Consider the following 17,341-nt stretch of genomic DNA (forward strand, 5'->3'; position numbering starts at 1 on the left):
CCCTATTTTGTCCCCGACCAGTCAAACTGGGCTGGAGACACTGAGGGCTTGGTGGCCATCGTCGTGCCAGCGCATGGGCGCCCCCTGGTTCCCAAGCGCAACGGACCGGGGTTTGTGGCGGTCGGGTGGGGGGAGCTGACACTCATCGGAGTGTACTTTTCCCCCAACATACCCCTGACCGAATTTGAGGCATTTCTCAGAACTCTGGAGCCAGTGGTGCGAGGCGCGGCCCCAGCCCAGGTGATCTTGATGGGGGACCTGAACGCTAAGTCCGCCGCGTGGGGGTCTCGCATTACTGATCTGAGAGGGAGCGAGCTAGGAAACTGGGCTACCATGGTCGGCCTGGTTCTTCTTAACAAAGGACGCGTCAACACATGTGTGCGACGGCGGGGGGGGTCAATAGTGGATGTTACCTTTGCTACTCCTGCCGTCGCTGCACTCACCCAGAATTGGCGTGTCCTCGAGGGCGTAGAGACTTTGTCGGATCACCGGTATATGCGGTGGAGAGTCTCACCATCTCTCCCTCTTCAAGTTCATGCCCGAGGAGGAGGTGGAGTGTTCCCAAGATGGGCCCTGGCCCGCCTTGACCGTGATATGGCAGAGGAGGGAGCCATCATCGAGGCCTGGAACACTGGTCCACCGGTTTCGGCGGGATTAGAGGAGAAAGCAAGGAGTTTTCGCGTTTCACTCAGGAGGGTGTGTGATGTAGCAATGCCCCGAACGAGGTGCCTTCCCGCCCGGCGATCGGTGTACTGGTGGTCACAGGAAATCGCTACTCTCCGTGCCGATAGTAACAAGGCACGTCGAGCTTACACCCGATGCCGCCGCAGAAGGCCATTGATCGCGTCCGAAGAGGATCACCTCTATAGGGAGCTACGAAAGGCCAAAACGGCCTTCCAGGTTGCCATCGCCGGGGCTAAGGACTCTGCTAATAAGGAGTTTTTGGCAACCCTGGACAGAGATCCGTGGGGCCGACCATACCGAATCGTCAGAGGCAAGATGCGGAGGGTCCCTCCCACGGATTCCATGCGGCCTGAGCTTCTTAATCGGGTGGTGTCCGGACTTTTTCCCCGACCACCAACATTTACGCCCCCAATTATGGCGCCTTTATCCGGGGAACGGGGGAGGCCGATTGCAGCCCCACCACTCTCAGACGATGAGATAGCTGAGATTTGGGATCGCCTACGGCAGAGTAGGAAGGCACCAGGACCGGACGGAGTCCCGGGAAGGGTCCTGATGTTGGCTTTGGAGCACCTTGGGGGCCGCCTGAGGCAGTTGTTCAACGACTGCCTAGAGGCGGGACGTTTCCCGGAGGTGTGGAAGGAAGGACGTTTGGTTCTGCTGCAAAAAGAGGGTCGAAATCTTGACTCTCCCTCAGCATACAGACCAATCGTCCTGATTGATGAGGTGAGCAAGATGCTGGAGAGAGTTTTGGCCTCTCGGATAAACCAACATCTTGTTCAACGGGGCCCCGACATCTCGGAGCACCAGTATGGGTTCAGGGCCGGCAAATCGACCATAGACGCTGTGGGTGCTCTGAGAGCCTTCTGTGAGTTTGCAAAGAAGAGGGGTGAGGGGGTGCTGGCGGTGTCACTAGACATCGCCAATGCCTTTGGCAGCCTCCCATTTAGCGTGATAGAGGAGGCGCTCCGGTATCACGAGGTGCCCCTTTATCTTCGCCGAATGATAGGGCACTACCTGGAGGGTAGGGTGGTCCTCTATCAGGGAAGAGACGGAGAAAGGAAGGAGAGACGTATGGCCTGTGGGGTTCCACAGGGGTCAGTCCTCGGACCCCTGTTGTGGAATATAGGGTTTGACTGGGCCATCCGTCCAGCTCTGCTCCCACGGATGGCAATAATATGTTACGCGGACGACACTTTGATTGCCGTCCGGGGAAGCAGCTACGGGGAGGCTGCGAGGAGGGCCACGGTGGCCACTGAATTGGTGGTAACCAGAATTGGGATGCTGGGTCTGAAAGTGGCCCTCCAGAAGACGGAAGCCGTTCTTTTCGGGGGAGTGGGTTGGCGGCCCCCGGCACATTCTAGCATCTTGGTGTCGGGGGAAGCGGTCAAAATCCGTGCCCACATGAGGTACCTAGGCCTTGTTTTGAACCGCAAGTGGAATTTCGAGGAGCATTTCCGCCAACTTGCTCCTCGAGTGGTGGGTGCAGCTGCTGCACTAGGTCGACTGCTTCCAAATGTGGGAGGCCCTGGAGCCCCATGCCGTCGTCTATTTGCAGGGGTAGTGAGGAGCATGGCAATGTATGGGGCCCCAATTTGGTTTGACGCACTCCGTGCGCCAACCAGGGCGCTTCTACGAAGGCCGCAAAGGGTGGTGGCGAACCGGATATGCCGGGCCTACACTACCGTTGCATTCGCGGCTGCGTGCGTCTTGGCGGGCACTCCCCCCTGGGAACTAGAAGCGGAGGTGCTCGCTGAGACGCACCGCGTTAGAATAGAGAGACAGGCGAGAGGGGAACGATTGGCTCTCGAGGAAGTTGGCCAGGTGCAGCAGATGGCTACCCGGAGGATGCGGGACCGCTGGAAAGCGAGTCTGGAAGATGCCCTCTATGGCAAACGCACTATAGAGGCCATACGCCCGGTCCTCGGCCAGTGGATTCGGCGGAAGCATGGTTCACTCTCATTCCGGCTCGTGCAGGTTATGACAGGCCATGGCTGTTTCGGTCATTACCTGCACCGAGTCGCGAGGAGGGAACCGACCCCGTCGTGTCACGAGTGCGGTGCTGCGGATGACACTGCGCAGCACACCCTCGAGGAGTGTCGCAAGTGGGATACTCAGCGTCGCGCTCTGGTAGCGGAAATAGGCGGGGACCTCTCGCTGTCCAGCGTTGTATTTGCCATGCTGAGCAGCGAGAGGTCTTGGGAAGCTGTGGTTGACTTTTGCGAAGAAGTTATCTCGCAGAAGGAGGCCGCGGAGCGGATGCGTGAAGAAGCTGTAAACGCACATCCGCTCCGGCGTAGACGGGGGGGAAGGAGACGGCGGGAATATGCCGCACGTCTGGTTGCCCTGGGAGGCGGCGGGTAGTTATTGGGCTAGCTACCCGTCCCTATACGAGTCTCCCTGCTGTCTGAGGGGGGGTCAAGCTGTCCTGATCACCTCCTCCTTTGCTTAGTAGCCCTGGCAATCAGCTGGGGTTGTTGGTAGACGTCTGGGAAGTGTACAACGGGTTCCCCGGACGTCCAATAAATCCAACAGAGGGACATGCCGTGGTGGTTTTTAGTTCGGGTAAACGAGTCCCACATAACCTCTGTCCTGCCCAAAAGGACAGAGGTAGCCATAAAGCTTTTCCACCACGACAAAAAAAAAAAAAAAAAAAAAAAAAAAGGGTCGCTGCCCACTGCGCCAACCGGCTGTCAACAATGCTGTGTTCCAGTCTGAAAGGCTTGATCTCCGGTGTCATCACAATCACAATAACACGGGGTTTAACACCTACGCCTAAGATTGTTGCACAAAGGGTGGAAATGGACGTGTGCCTTACGTACCCTGCTTAGTTTTTCCTAGTTTAAAGGCAAAGGCAGGTTATCTGCTTAGTCCTTTTATAAAATTTAAAAAAAAAACTCCTTTTTCAAAAACTTAAATTCCAGTGCCCATTTCACGATATCTAGAAAGTAAAATATCGAGTCAAAGGATATTTTATATAACTGTGGGTGAAAAGTAAACTTGAAAGGGTGAACCGGAGTGGTGGCACTATTCATAACAATTGGCGCCCCCTTATCTGAAAGGTCCATTTTTCACGTCACAGGGGCAGCGTCGTGACATTTGTCACTTTACTAAGAGTGGTATGGATTTAGATATACCTACACTTTTAGCACATGTAGTCACATATATGATATGCTATGTAGTCTCACCGACCTCCAGCAGTGAGCGCTGTGGTTTTAATTGCAAGGTCCCGGGTTCACTCCCCGGCAAGAGCAATTTGGGAATTTAATTTTTTTTTTGTTCTGGTTGATGGGAGGCTTTGGCTGTGGCTAGTTACCACCCTGCTGACAAAGACGTGCCGCTAAGCGATTTAGAGTTCCGGCACGATATCGCGTAGAAACCGATTGTATGGACCTATAGTACCTTTTGGTTTAATATAACTGCCATACCCCTTCACAGTTAAGCCCATAAAAACCTTAGACTGCACCATCACTTACCAGTATATTACTTATAAGATTGCAGTCAAGAGCTATTCTTGTAATAGCAAAAAAGTGAAACTTTCACTTTTTTTATCTCCTTCATTTATGCTCTGGTGTGAGTGTATGCGTGTTGTATTTAAAGGTTTAGATTTATTTATTTAGATTTTCATTTATTTATTTCAAACAAACACATAGACAAACACACAGTAAGCCAAAGAATACAGATAAAGTCCGGGATTTCCACACTAGGACTCAGGGAGTCCTAGTGTGGAAATCCCGTCCCGTCCCGTCGTGGAAATCACAAGGTATTGTAACATTACAATTGATGAAATAACTTCATGTTTTGGAGCCAATTAAATATCACTTGCTTGAATGTTCATGGAAAATATCGTAAAAAAACCAGCTTGCCTGAGACTTCTCCATAATGTTGCGAAAGGCGTGTGAAATCTAACTGTCGCGCGTCTGAAAACGAACTTAGTATTTCTGGTGACACTAATACTCCCACTGTGCGAAATATAAACTCTGTAGCTACGTAGTTCATTTAATTTCGTAAGCGTATCTTAACTTTTATTAAACTGAAGCTTACATAAAATATCGAGCCTATGTTGTCTGTGAAACTTTTCAAGTTCTTTGTCCCCGAAGAGCTTGGGAAGAACAAAATTATTTGAGTAATTATTTATTCAAGATAAGACTATTTCAAAGTCAGACGTTCTTAATCTTGACTTTCATGGGACGCCGTTTGAATACTATTCATTCGACCTCTTTTAGTTACTTAACTTTTCAATGGCATTGATAATTTTAAAGAGAGTTTAACAATCTAACTTGTGAAGGAAAATCTATTTCGAATAGAATTAGACTGTAGACATACTCTTATCTTAGTTGTAAAAAAGTAAAAAAAATATGTCATAATTCTCCGAAATCTATAGTCTAATTATACAGATAAAAGCCTCCAAAGGAACCGATTTTAATCATTTCTTCACTAAAAGAGACCAAAACTATCACGAAGTTAAAATTTTTCGCAGAAATAGTTTTATCATCAAGGATAAACAGTAAGATACTTTTTAATTCATTCTAATAGAACACTTAATTTGAAGTTATCGTTATTTAAAAAAATTAAGCACTAAATCTAAACAAAACTGTTATTTTTAGAGCTACACTAGTATTATTATGAATAATATACATTGTACATAAATACTTATAATATACATATAAACACCCAACACTGAAAAACATTCATGTTCATCCCACAAACATGTTCCAGTTGTGGGAACCGCACCCACGGCCTTCGCCTCAGAAAGCAGCCCACGGCGCCAATCGGCCGTCGAAGAATACACTTACTCACTCAAAAATATCTTAACTACACCTAAATGTAATGTTTTTTTTTACAGAATACGTGTTTTAGTATTTTCTCCTTTCCTCCTACAGGATGCTCTATAAACAAAAACAAACGCGGACAAAGTCACGGGCAACAGCTAGTATAACATAAAATGAGATGAAATTTGAAATTAAACTGTATTAGGACTAGGAGTTAATTGTGAATCAGTAAATACATAAAATAGTGCCCCGGCCTTAAACAAACAAATGTTAATGTATTTATGATATGTTATAGTATATATTAGTTTATTATTATTATTTTTTTTAATATTTACTATATTATGTATTATTTTATTTGTGTAATCTAGTTTAAGTATTAGTATGTATTTTTTTTTTATTAATATGCACAACCTGCAGTACGTTATCCTTATCCTAAGGTTGCCTGGAAGAGATCGCTACAAAGCGTAAAGCCGCCTTTTGTATACTTCTTCTGTCTGTGTTTTCTTTTATTGTTCTTCTGTATTTTTACAAATAAAAAAAAAAAAAAAAGAGACGGACGGAAAAAAAGGTTAGACAGATGGATTTGGTATTCGTTGTACTACTACAATCTCAACGTGACTTTTTTGATTTGCTCTTCATATTAATAGAGAATGTTGTTTCTATGGATTATTATGGTTTATTAAGAAATTATCCGTAATAAAGTCAAAATTAAACTGGTGCACTGTATTTTTATTTTTTCTTTTAAAATGGACTTTATATTCTGAGAGCGTCTGACAAAATATTATAAATATTTTTAGTCTTAATTAAATTTAATTAGGAAGGATAAAAAATGGGGGCTACCATGAATCCGGCAGATTCATTATCAAGATTTACGACCACTGAATAATTCGTTACTTCCGAGTAATCGTGTAAGGAACTTCGGAACGCCCGCCAGTGATAATCGATTTAGATCGACTCCCAAAGGATGGGATTTATAATTTTTATTTTTTGTTTCACTACAAGCCCTAGACTGCAATCTCACGTGATGGTTGGTATTGATGCTATTATAATATGATAGCAGACTTACCTGTTAGAGGTGCGGCAGTATTACATTAAACCCATAGATAAATAAATATTCAAGACTATACACACATCGCTATCTAGCCCCAAAGTAATTGTAGCTTGTGTTATGAAATATTTTTATAATTAATAAACATAAATGCTTATAACATACAGATAGACACTGAAACACATTTACGTTCATCACACAAACATTTTACAGTTGTGGGAATCGAAGCCACAGCCTTGGACTCGGAAAGCAGGGTTGCTGTCCAACGCGCCAATCGTCTGTCAAAACAGAGTTCCAATTTCTAATCGGTCCCTATGCGGTGCGGTCGCAGAACTTGTCTTTTTGGGTATGGTGGGAACTGCAACGGCCAAAATCTTCCACCAGACCAGACCAGAGAAACCTTTGACGACTTTCGGAAGGCTCCGGAAGTGGAAGGCCCCGGGTTCAGTTTCCGGCAGGAGAAATTTGGGAATATATAATTTATTATTTTCTCTGTTCCAGTCGGGTTGTAAACTTAACAACAAAGACGTACCGCTAAGCAACAAAGCTTCCCGTTAAACGATGTCGCGTGAAAGACCTCAAAAACAGGTTAGCCCGTTACCTTCTTAGACTACAATATTACTTGCCAGCAGATAAGATTGCAGTCAAAGGCTAACCTGTAGTAAAAAAGAGTATTCAGAAATGATGTATTCCCTTATAGCCCTAACCGGAGAAAGAACCAGGGACTTCTCACTTAAATGCTCGTCTAAAACCACAGCGCTCACCACAGGAAAGTCGGCGGTCTACAATCTCATCGTAAATGTAATTGGAAAATCGATAACATAATTAGTTATAATTGACAGATAAATACGTGAATCAGTAAGCCCTGAGTACTAAATAGATTTAAATTAAAGCAACACTAAAAACTAGCTGCTGCCCGCGGTCTTTTTTGCAAATAGGTATAATTTTGCTACTTTAGGTTCCATTAAAGCAATATTCTTAAGGATTTCTAATTTTCATTTGGTAAAAAATGCTTAAAATCATTCCAGAAGTTTTAAGGCCACTGGGACACACAAACAAAAAATCTTTCCTCTTTATAATATACATATATATATATATATATATATATATTGATCACTCCTTTCATACCTACAGTAGTTCTTAATCTGCTTATCGTAAAATATAATCATTTTGCAATTATTAATAAATTATTATTTATCTTCACACGACAAATTCACAAGAAATCGTTATATTGGGTACATACGTAGTAATCTCCGCCTTTCATGTATAAATACGCCAATTTCCTTTGATAACAATTACTTTTCAATTTAAATCGAGTCGATACGAATAGTTATTGACCTTAGCTTTGCGTTGTATTTCAGTTTTCTCACTCGAACAAAATGTAGTAAGTAGGTTTATCCTAAGCCCAAGTTTATCTGTTTCGTAATCAGATCCTTAGAAATGCGTACTCTTTATAATTTTTATTAGTGTTTTTACCTGCACTTGAAGGAATTATCAATTTTATAAACTTTCAAATGCATATAAAAATTTTCGGAACCGACAGGATTTGAACCTGCGACTCTCTGGCAATCGCGGCCTGAGAGCTTTCTCCAATCAAGCTACGGCTCTCCTGCCGTCGATGCTGACATTAGTATATGCCTTTCGCATCAGTCTTATACCAGTCTCAATATCATAACTAAATATCTTTTTGAAGCTTTCGATTTTGTAATTTAACTGTAAAGCGGTTTAATTTAAAAAAGATAATGCTACTTTGTTGTCAAATTTATTAAGAAAAACTCGAGAAAATTTCAATAAACAAGGAGCACACCTTAGGGAAATGGCCTGAGTTATATTTATTATCATTACATTTTGCAAAATCTCACTGACTCCCGGAATAAATAGCAAGAGCTAATTAAAAACGTACATCCAAAAAACTCCAATGAGCTTAAACAACTAAAATAAATTACTAAGTTTAATTCCTAAAAACAGGCATGGTCAAGGTTGTCCACCTAAGCAGTGACGCTATATGTTGCTATATGATGAAAATATCTCGCTCAAAACTTCTTAAGCTCTCCAAACTAATTGTTCAATATAATATAATAATAATAATAATAGCCTTTATTGAACAATCTTACAAAAACTAAAATATGAAATTTATCCTAATCTAATGTTACTTAATATCAAACTTAAATATTAAATAGTCTATTTCACACCGGTGTTGACAGGTATCAAGTTTGTGAATATTTTGTTTCGTTAGGCTCCAGGTTTGAGATCCATATGCTTTAGTTGGCATCTGAGGGTTCTTAAAAATTTCTTTTAGGGACCAATATCCTTTCCATGCTTGCTGTATTCTGTTATATGTTTATTTTGCATAAGGTCTTTTGGTGATAGTATCTGTCCTAGATAATTATACTCATCAACATAATCTATGATAGTGCCGTTAACTGTAATAGGAATTTTTTCCTGGTTTGTCATTAATTGGGTGTTTTTAGGGTTCGTTGGCAGTCCGACTATAGCACTTTCGTAAATAAGCTGTTCAAGCATCTCTTGCAGTTGATCAAACGTGGTATTAATTGAACTTGAATTTCATAAAAGTAGTACTACAATTCAAGCATTAAACAATTATCCCACTACCGATATATATAATATACCAAAAAAATATTAATGTTAAGTGAATCAGGGATTTTCTAAAATCCTAAAAATATAAATGATGAAAAAAATTAATCTAAATTAAACACTTAAAAATGCTTGGACAGTGGACATTAATATCAGAATTTTAATAAAATTGCCCAGTGGGTAGAACTTCACTTTCGGGGGGCCGAGTTCGAATCCCAGCACGCAGCTCTCTTCATTAAAATATTACTTGCTTCAACGGTGAAGGAAAACATCGTGAGGAAGCCTGCTCCATAATGTTCTGGTGTGTGGATTCCACCAATCCGCAGCGTGCTGGACCTTAACCGCTTCTCATTCTGGGAGGAGGCCCGTGCCGTATATGATGATGATGTTGTATCTATTAAACCACAACAGGGTATTCCTTTATAACTATGAGTGTCAAAATATAACATCAAACAGCCTGATGTAGTAACATAATATGTAAGAGCGTTATCTTATCAAGCTAAGTGGACTACAAACTGAATTTCCTCTCAAACTGAATTTTCTCTCAAAGTTAAGGATGTTTTTGTATTTCGTAGCTCATAACATGCTTAGCTTTCCTTCCGCATTAATTAATTTGAATAAGAAATCTCCAACGACTTTCGAAGGACTTTCAGCTTTTTAACCGCCTTCAAAACGAAAAGAAAGAATTACACAGTTCTATGCGATTTTACAAGCTTTTACTCATCCTGTTTTTTTTTTCTGGTTAAAAATCATTCAAGCTCGAACTCTTATCCCGTTGACCTGAAATTTAGCAAATGTACCTGAATGTGTTTATGCATATAGTATGGAAGACCGAATAAAAAAACTTTTATTTGTACATGTAAAGTATATGGAAGAAAACCTAACAGGAAATTTTAAAATAAAATTAAATAGAAAAAAACTTATCTGCACTAAATTAAGTTAAATAAACTATACCTCCATCACGATGTGGTATCATTCGATTTATCTCGATGATTAGATATACAAAGAAACACTGAGCATTTTTTTAAAAGTCAAAATGGCGGCTGCATGCTGCCATTTTCCAACGAAAAATTCCAATCAAGAGACCGAGATATTTAAATAAAACTAATGGTGTGACCGCAGATTACAGCACAAACACTTTGAAATTGAAACCGCCTTTGTGTCACTAATTGATTCAAATACGTTAACGTGGATTTTAAGCATTAAGCCCTGACGAGGGTGAAACTAATCCGTGCCTATTTCGATAATGAGATTGAAATAATGTTATTAAGACATGGGAAATTTAAGATGGTCCTTAATTACGTACTCATAACTACGGTATAAACATTATTTATAAATATGTGTTTATATCCTCTTTGGGCCTTAGAAATAAATGTGGCGTATCGTTGAAATAGTAATTCAATGTTTTTACACTCTATGACATTTTTTTTTTTACTGTATCTGAATTACCCAGTTCTGACCAAATGCCTCCTATATGATAGGAAAATTTTATAAGAGCTTATAACTCTACGCTGCACTAATGCGACTTCGTGGTTCTAATATGATATTCCGTAAAAGGTGAATAGAAATCGCAGGGTAAAAAGAAGTAAAATCCAAAAAAAAGGTTTCGGCGGCCTACCGCGAACTAACTGCTCAGTACGAATACCGGTTTAAGTTTGATTTAATAAACAACATTACTTTGTTTATGTCAGCTACTAAATGCTCATATAAATGTTCTTATATAGAAAACTGACGACGAAGTACATGGTCAAAAACCGTGTTAGAATCTTACTAATGGATTGTGAAAAAACTGGAATTAGGGTTAATCCTGGAGATACTTTGCCTGTTTACAAGAAAAACACACCATTCGTCGACGGCCGATTGGCGCAGTTTGCAGCGACCCTGCATTCTGAGTCCAAGGCCGTAGGTTCGATTCCCACTACTGGAAAACGTTTGTGCGATGAGCATGAATGTTTTGCAGTGGCTACGTGTTTATATGTATATTCTAAGTATTTATGTATCTTATTCATAAAAATATTCGCCAGTCACCTTGGTACCCATAACACAAACTACGCTTACTTTGGGACTATATGGAAATGTGTTTATTGTTGTAGTATATAATATGTATGAACGCTTCATACATATAATAGGTGAGTATTTCATTAAATTATTTTTATAAAACATTGATAATTACAATTACAATTTTCAATTTACAATTTAAAGATATAAAAAGAATGTGTGTGAGGGGCCAATCAATAGCTTATAACAGTCCACTGTTTAACTCAAGGCCTCTCCCAAATGGGAGGGTTTGCCCATAATCACCACGCTAAGCAGACGTGTTGTTGATCGCAGTAGACGGTAGTAGTAGCACGGAGGACGCTGCTGCCCGTACTTCATTATATTCCCTTAGTCGGCTCGTACAACACCCGAGGGAAGTGAAGGGGTGATGACAACTGTATTCTGATCTGCCGCTACTACACGACACGGTACTATGGGTGCAACTGAATCATCGAATGGGCTTATTGTAACATTATTGTATAAGCTGTGTAAATTCGGAACATTGTGTAAATCAAGTTTAATTAAAAATTAAAATTGCTTTTTTGCACTCCATCTTACACTTTACCCGTTCAATCTAGGAACAATGAATAATCATTGTTCTTAGCGTTCAATACATCTTCAATAGTCCACGTGTAATGGATAGAGGAAATCTAATATTGGCAAATAAGTTGTAAAGATGTTTAAAAGATAGAGCGGCTGCTGTGTTTTTTATAGTTATGAATGACGGACCAACCAGATGGCACCCGTGATTGTTTATGGACCAGGGCATGCAGGGCATCCTACAAAGTGCCGCCTTGTGTTCATCAACCACAGGCTTAGGTTTTAAGTCTCTTGTGCCAGTCAGAAAATCGGTAACCTCGCTATTCAGACCGGAATACAGCAATGCCGATTAGCGATAGAATGAAGCATGGAAGTGGTACTTCTCCGGACGAGCTCTGTCACATAAGCTACTGGTAATGTTTTTTTTACTTTTATTAGTTCCGGTTAAGGAACTAATAAAATAACTACTAAGTTCAGCTGTCAGATTTGGTAATCCAAATTAGAATTTTATTTTTAACGCTACGCGAGTTAATTCATCGCAGATCCAGTCATTATAATAATCGCACCTTTAACATCTTAGACCAATTTATAATGCACAGTATCATGATCTTAGCTCAAATTAAAATAAAAAGCAAAAAAACGTTTACCTCGGTTCGTACAGTTGAAGATTAATATATCTTGTAACTTGTAGTTGAAGAAGTATATCTAAAGTATAACTGTAATTAAATAATTGCATGCTCTTAGTTTGTATTTTCTTGCATACTTACTTTTCAAATGTTTTTTATTGTAAGTTTACATTGAAAACGCAAAAGATATTCAAAGCAAGGTTTTTACGTGTGAAAAATTCTAAGAGTTTGGTGGCTTTGTCCCATCTATAAGGCATTATATAATGTTCAAATATCTGCGGGGTAAGTTTCAAAGTAATCGGAGCATATATCTTAGTCCCGGTATTTTGTAAATAGGCAAAAACGAGAGGTATAAAGGAGAGCGAATTTGGGTCAGTCAAGTGCTGATCAAGGGTTATTCTGATGCGGCTTCAGAAAGATTTGGGGACCCAAAGATTTGGCAATACACGTGTGATTGAGGGACCGTACAATTTACGTCCTTCTAATAAAACCGTTGACTTAGCTAAATTATATGAAACTATCTAGTCTCGTATAATTTAGTTATTAGTGTTGAACGTGAAATTGTGTTTATTGGTTTGTTGTTTTACGGAGTAAAGGATACGGATGGATGGATACGGATTAAGGAGCTACTCTACTGCTACTCTTAATACTACGTATTGTATCTCATTTTTAGACTGTACTATAAAGTAAAATTATGACAGTAACGAGAGTGGCTTCAATCTTTACTGTTACTGTTTTTTACATCACTAAAAACACAGTCTCGAAGTTCCGTAGACGTAAATAAATTTTGAATTATGTTCAATTAATGTATGAATGTTGAATTATAGTCATTGTCAATATCGGTACCACTACAGAGAACTTTTTTTATTTATTTATTTCATTGAAATAGGCTTACACTCGACTGATTAAAATATGGTCTAGATTGGGGCAGTCTTTTTAGGAAAATGCCCATTCACATTCCCTTGAAGGTACAGGTTGGATGAACTCTCTGGCGCAACGGTGAGCGCTGTGGTTTTAAGTGAAAGGTCCGGGGTTCCGTTCGTGGTGAAAGCGGCAATATGGGAATTTATGATTTCTGAATTTATCTGATCTAATGGAAGGCTTGGCCGTGGCTAGTTATCAAGCGAGCGACAAAGACGTGCCGCTAATCGATTTAGCGTGCTGGTACGATGTCGAGTAGAAACCGATGGGTTTCATCTAACTGCCACACCCAGGTTAGCCAGTTCCCATCTTAGCATCTTCACTTACCAACTGGTGAGATTGCAGTCAATTAACTTGCACTGGAAAAAAACACGCAAGCAGGAAACAAAGAGCCACAAAAGGTGTAAAATTATAGCCCGTTAAAAAATAAGCATTCCTTAAAATACCACGAAGTAGAAAAATAAAGTTCAGAGTTTACGTACAATCCGTGAACACGTATCGATTTAAGTCGATTCGTGTTAAATTTACATGAGTTTGTTTCTTGGCTGATTTTCTGAATAAAATACAAACAGAACGTGTACAAAATGTTTAATACAACCAAGGTCCCAGGTCCCAGATTTAGTCCGAGAGACACTACCTGTATATAAAAGTATTTTATTTTGTTTTACTACATCGTCGGCAAATTGAAGTTGAGGGATGGACTCGCCGTTGATGTTGATGCCAAGCCTGTTCCAGTCCAGAAGCTTAAAAACGTCCTCCAACGCAGCGGTAAACAGCCTTTTTTTAAAGTAACAATAAATGTTATTTATTGTTACTTTAAAAAAAGGGTTGGCCTTCACGGGATGCCTGGCAGATTTAAAACATTAAAGTTGATATTAGAATTTATAGGTATTTTATAAAACTAACTTATTTTTAAATTTATAATAAACAAATAAAGTTTTTAAATATTGGGCAGAAGCAGGTGTTACACACTAAGCAGGTCTTCGGCAACGTACTCTCTACGCACGTCTGGCTCCGGCACCGGAGCATCCTCAGGAGATGTCGACTTTACAATAAATAATTGTTAAAAATTTCAATTTCCAATGAATAATGGTTAATTGTGTTTTGGGTACTAAGATAACTGATTAATATTTTTATGAATTCTATACATAAATACTTATTATATAGATATATACATCCAGACACTGAAAAACTTACATGTTCATAATACAAACATTTTCCAGTTGTGGGAACCGAACCCATGACTTTAGACCCATAAAGCAGGGTCGCTGCCCACTTTGCCAATCGCCCATCATTGGCACGACACATCAAAGACTTAATATATTAATAATTAAGGATTAAATTATAAGTAACTCCGTATGCAAGTCTGTTTGTGTTGTTCTGGTAAATAAATATAGTCTTTATTCTATTCTATTCTAAACTGATAAAGTTCGTGTCAGAACATGTATAATGAGGAGTTACGTAAACATGCCAATAAAGAAAACTTCTTAGGTACCTCTAACTAAGATGAAGAGTTATTACAAACAATGCCGTAACATTTCCTTGCTCTGTATAGTTCGTTTTAATTAAACGGCAGGAAAACAGGATGTGTGGGCCAGTATGGTCTAGTTGCAACGCAGAACTAAATCAGCAACTCGGATCAGGGTCACAATACAAATAGGTGGACAATTTTAAGGCTAAAGAGCTTTAAAATATAAATAGTTTATGATGGAAAAATTCAACTGCTGCGATTCTTGCTGATATCTTCTCGTTAGAATATTCCTTCTTATATAGATAGGCCTTGCGAACCTTTGATGCGATATCTCGACCTGCTGGCGGCGTAATTGTTTACCTACCCGCTTAAATTTTAAAATTTTGTATAACATTAGAGGATTGTGCAATGTCAATACAAACTCAATGAAGTTTCAGGACATCAAGTCACCTATGTATACCTATCTACATATGATTGTAAGAAATAAATAAATAAAAAAACCGGTGTTAAAGTCCATCACGAACAGACAGACATGACGTTTAAATAAAAAAAGAGTAAGAAATAAATAAATCCAACTTCCTACTAATATTATAAATGCGGAAATATGGAGGTTTGTTACTCAATCAATCAAAACGGATCAAACGGAAACGGCTAAACAGATTTGGATGAAATTTGGCATGCATGCCTTTTAAATGGAAAAGAACATAGGCCGATTCTTATGCCGATTTCTTAAGTAGTTTTCTAATTTGGTATGCATGTCACAATATTCACTATTTAATTTTATATATTTTTTAAAGTTCATAGATATCACTTCCACATATCATTAATATTTTCATTTGTTAAATAGAATTATTGAGAGTAGAAAATTTAAGGTTAGATCGGCACATGTCAATATAATCTTGTCATTGAATATTACAGAGTGTCGCAATCTTCAAATTTATTAATAATTTAACTATTACAAAAGTAATAAATAAACAAGTAAGTATACTTGTTTATTTAGAGATTAGAGATTTTCAAAAAACTTCGCAATTAAAAATATTCTTTTTAAACACAAGTAACGTAAGCGTTACTTCCGTCAGAAAAAAAAACTGAGTTACTCCCTAGTCGGGCCTTAGGAAATTTTACTTCAAAAACTAAATTTGAAATAATAAACTCATATTCTTCTTTGTCGTTACACTCTTGGCAGAGTGGTCGTGGTCATCATGAAGCGTCTTTGAGGGCAGATATCACACGCCCCACGAGCATCCGCCACTTCTCTCGGCTGGCCGAAAGCCTGGTGCACTCGTGCAAAGGGCCACCCACAGCAGACTTAATCTGATCGGTCCATCGCACGGGTGACCTTCCTCGACCTCTAGTGCCCTCCACCTTGCCCTGCACGACAAGACGCCCTATGGAGTCACTCTCACGCCGGGAAACTCATATAAATTTTCGTAATATTCTGAAGTCGAGGCATTATTAAAGTGGAATGAACTATCAAAATAATCATCACAATCATATCAACCCTATACCGGCCCACTACAGAGCACGGATCTCCTCCCACAATGAGAAGGGGTTAAGGCTGTAGTCCACCACGAGGACATTATTAAGAACTCTCAGCCATGCCTCATCATCGTATTCCTTCACCGTTGAAGCATGTGATATTTTTAATCTCTTAAAACGCACATACTCGTAGCTTAGAAAAGTACTAAAGGTACTTCGATTTGAAATCTGCCCCCGAAAGTGCAGTCGAAGTCCTTAACAATGGGCTATCATCGCATCAAAATAATGCTTATTTTGATGCGATGATAGCCCAAAGAACAAAATGAACAACTAAAAAGATATCATGAGGTTGAGACTACGGTTCACAAAAGCGGGACAAAGTTATACAAGCCCCGATGCATTCGCCACAGACACTGCCAAGTGAGTTGGAGCGAACTCAGCTCGGAACGTCGGACTCTAAAATAAATATGGGCTTTTGTGTATCGCCAATGTCAACACAACACTGGTTCCCGTGCCAAAAGTTTCATACCATTCATTTCATGTTTTCCTGGTAAAAGATCTAGTCTTTCTAGGTATTTAACTAGTAAACCAAAAGGAAAGCTTAAAAAATTACGTATTGTAAGACAAAATGTCATAAATAATTAATAAAGTAAAATTGATTAATTAATTATTTATTTGTACACAACAAGAGGAAATTTAAAAGTAGGATACCAAAGGCGGCCTTATCGCTTAGTAGCGATCTATTCCAGGCAACCTTAGGATTAGGAAACCTAGGACATACTTACGAATATTTACACACTAATACATATTCAGATTGCACACATAAAATAATAATAATAAATATAATAAACTAATATATAATATAACATACGATACATACTTAAATATGAGTAAGAATAAATCACCTAATGTAATTAATTAATTAATATTAAGTTCTTAATTATGGAGTTCGCAGTTTAAATAAATTTGAAATCTCACTATTAGCGCATTAACGGCCCACAGCTGGGCATAAGCCGCACAGATCCATCATGTTGCTCCAATGCGAATGATTTTTTCAATTCACATTTATTCTCTACCAGTGTTTAGTAATGATGCAGTATACTGCATCTTATAAGATGTTAGCGAGATGTGATGGATCTATGGCTTTTTTTGAAGTTATATAGCCTTTAGC

Source organism: Pararge aegeria, chromosome 20 (genome assembly GCF_905163445.1).
Source record: "Pararge aegeria chromosome 20, ilParAegt1.1, whole genome shotgun sequence".
In the NCBI taxonomy this organism is placed as follows: domain Eukaryota; kingdom Metazoa; phylum Arthropoda; class Insecta; order Lepidoptera; family Nymphalidae; genus Pararge; species Pararge aegeria.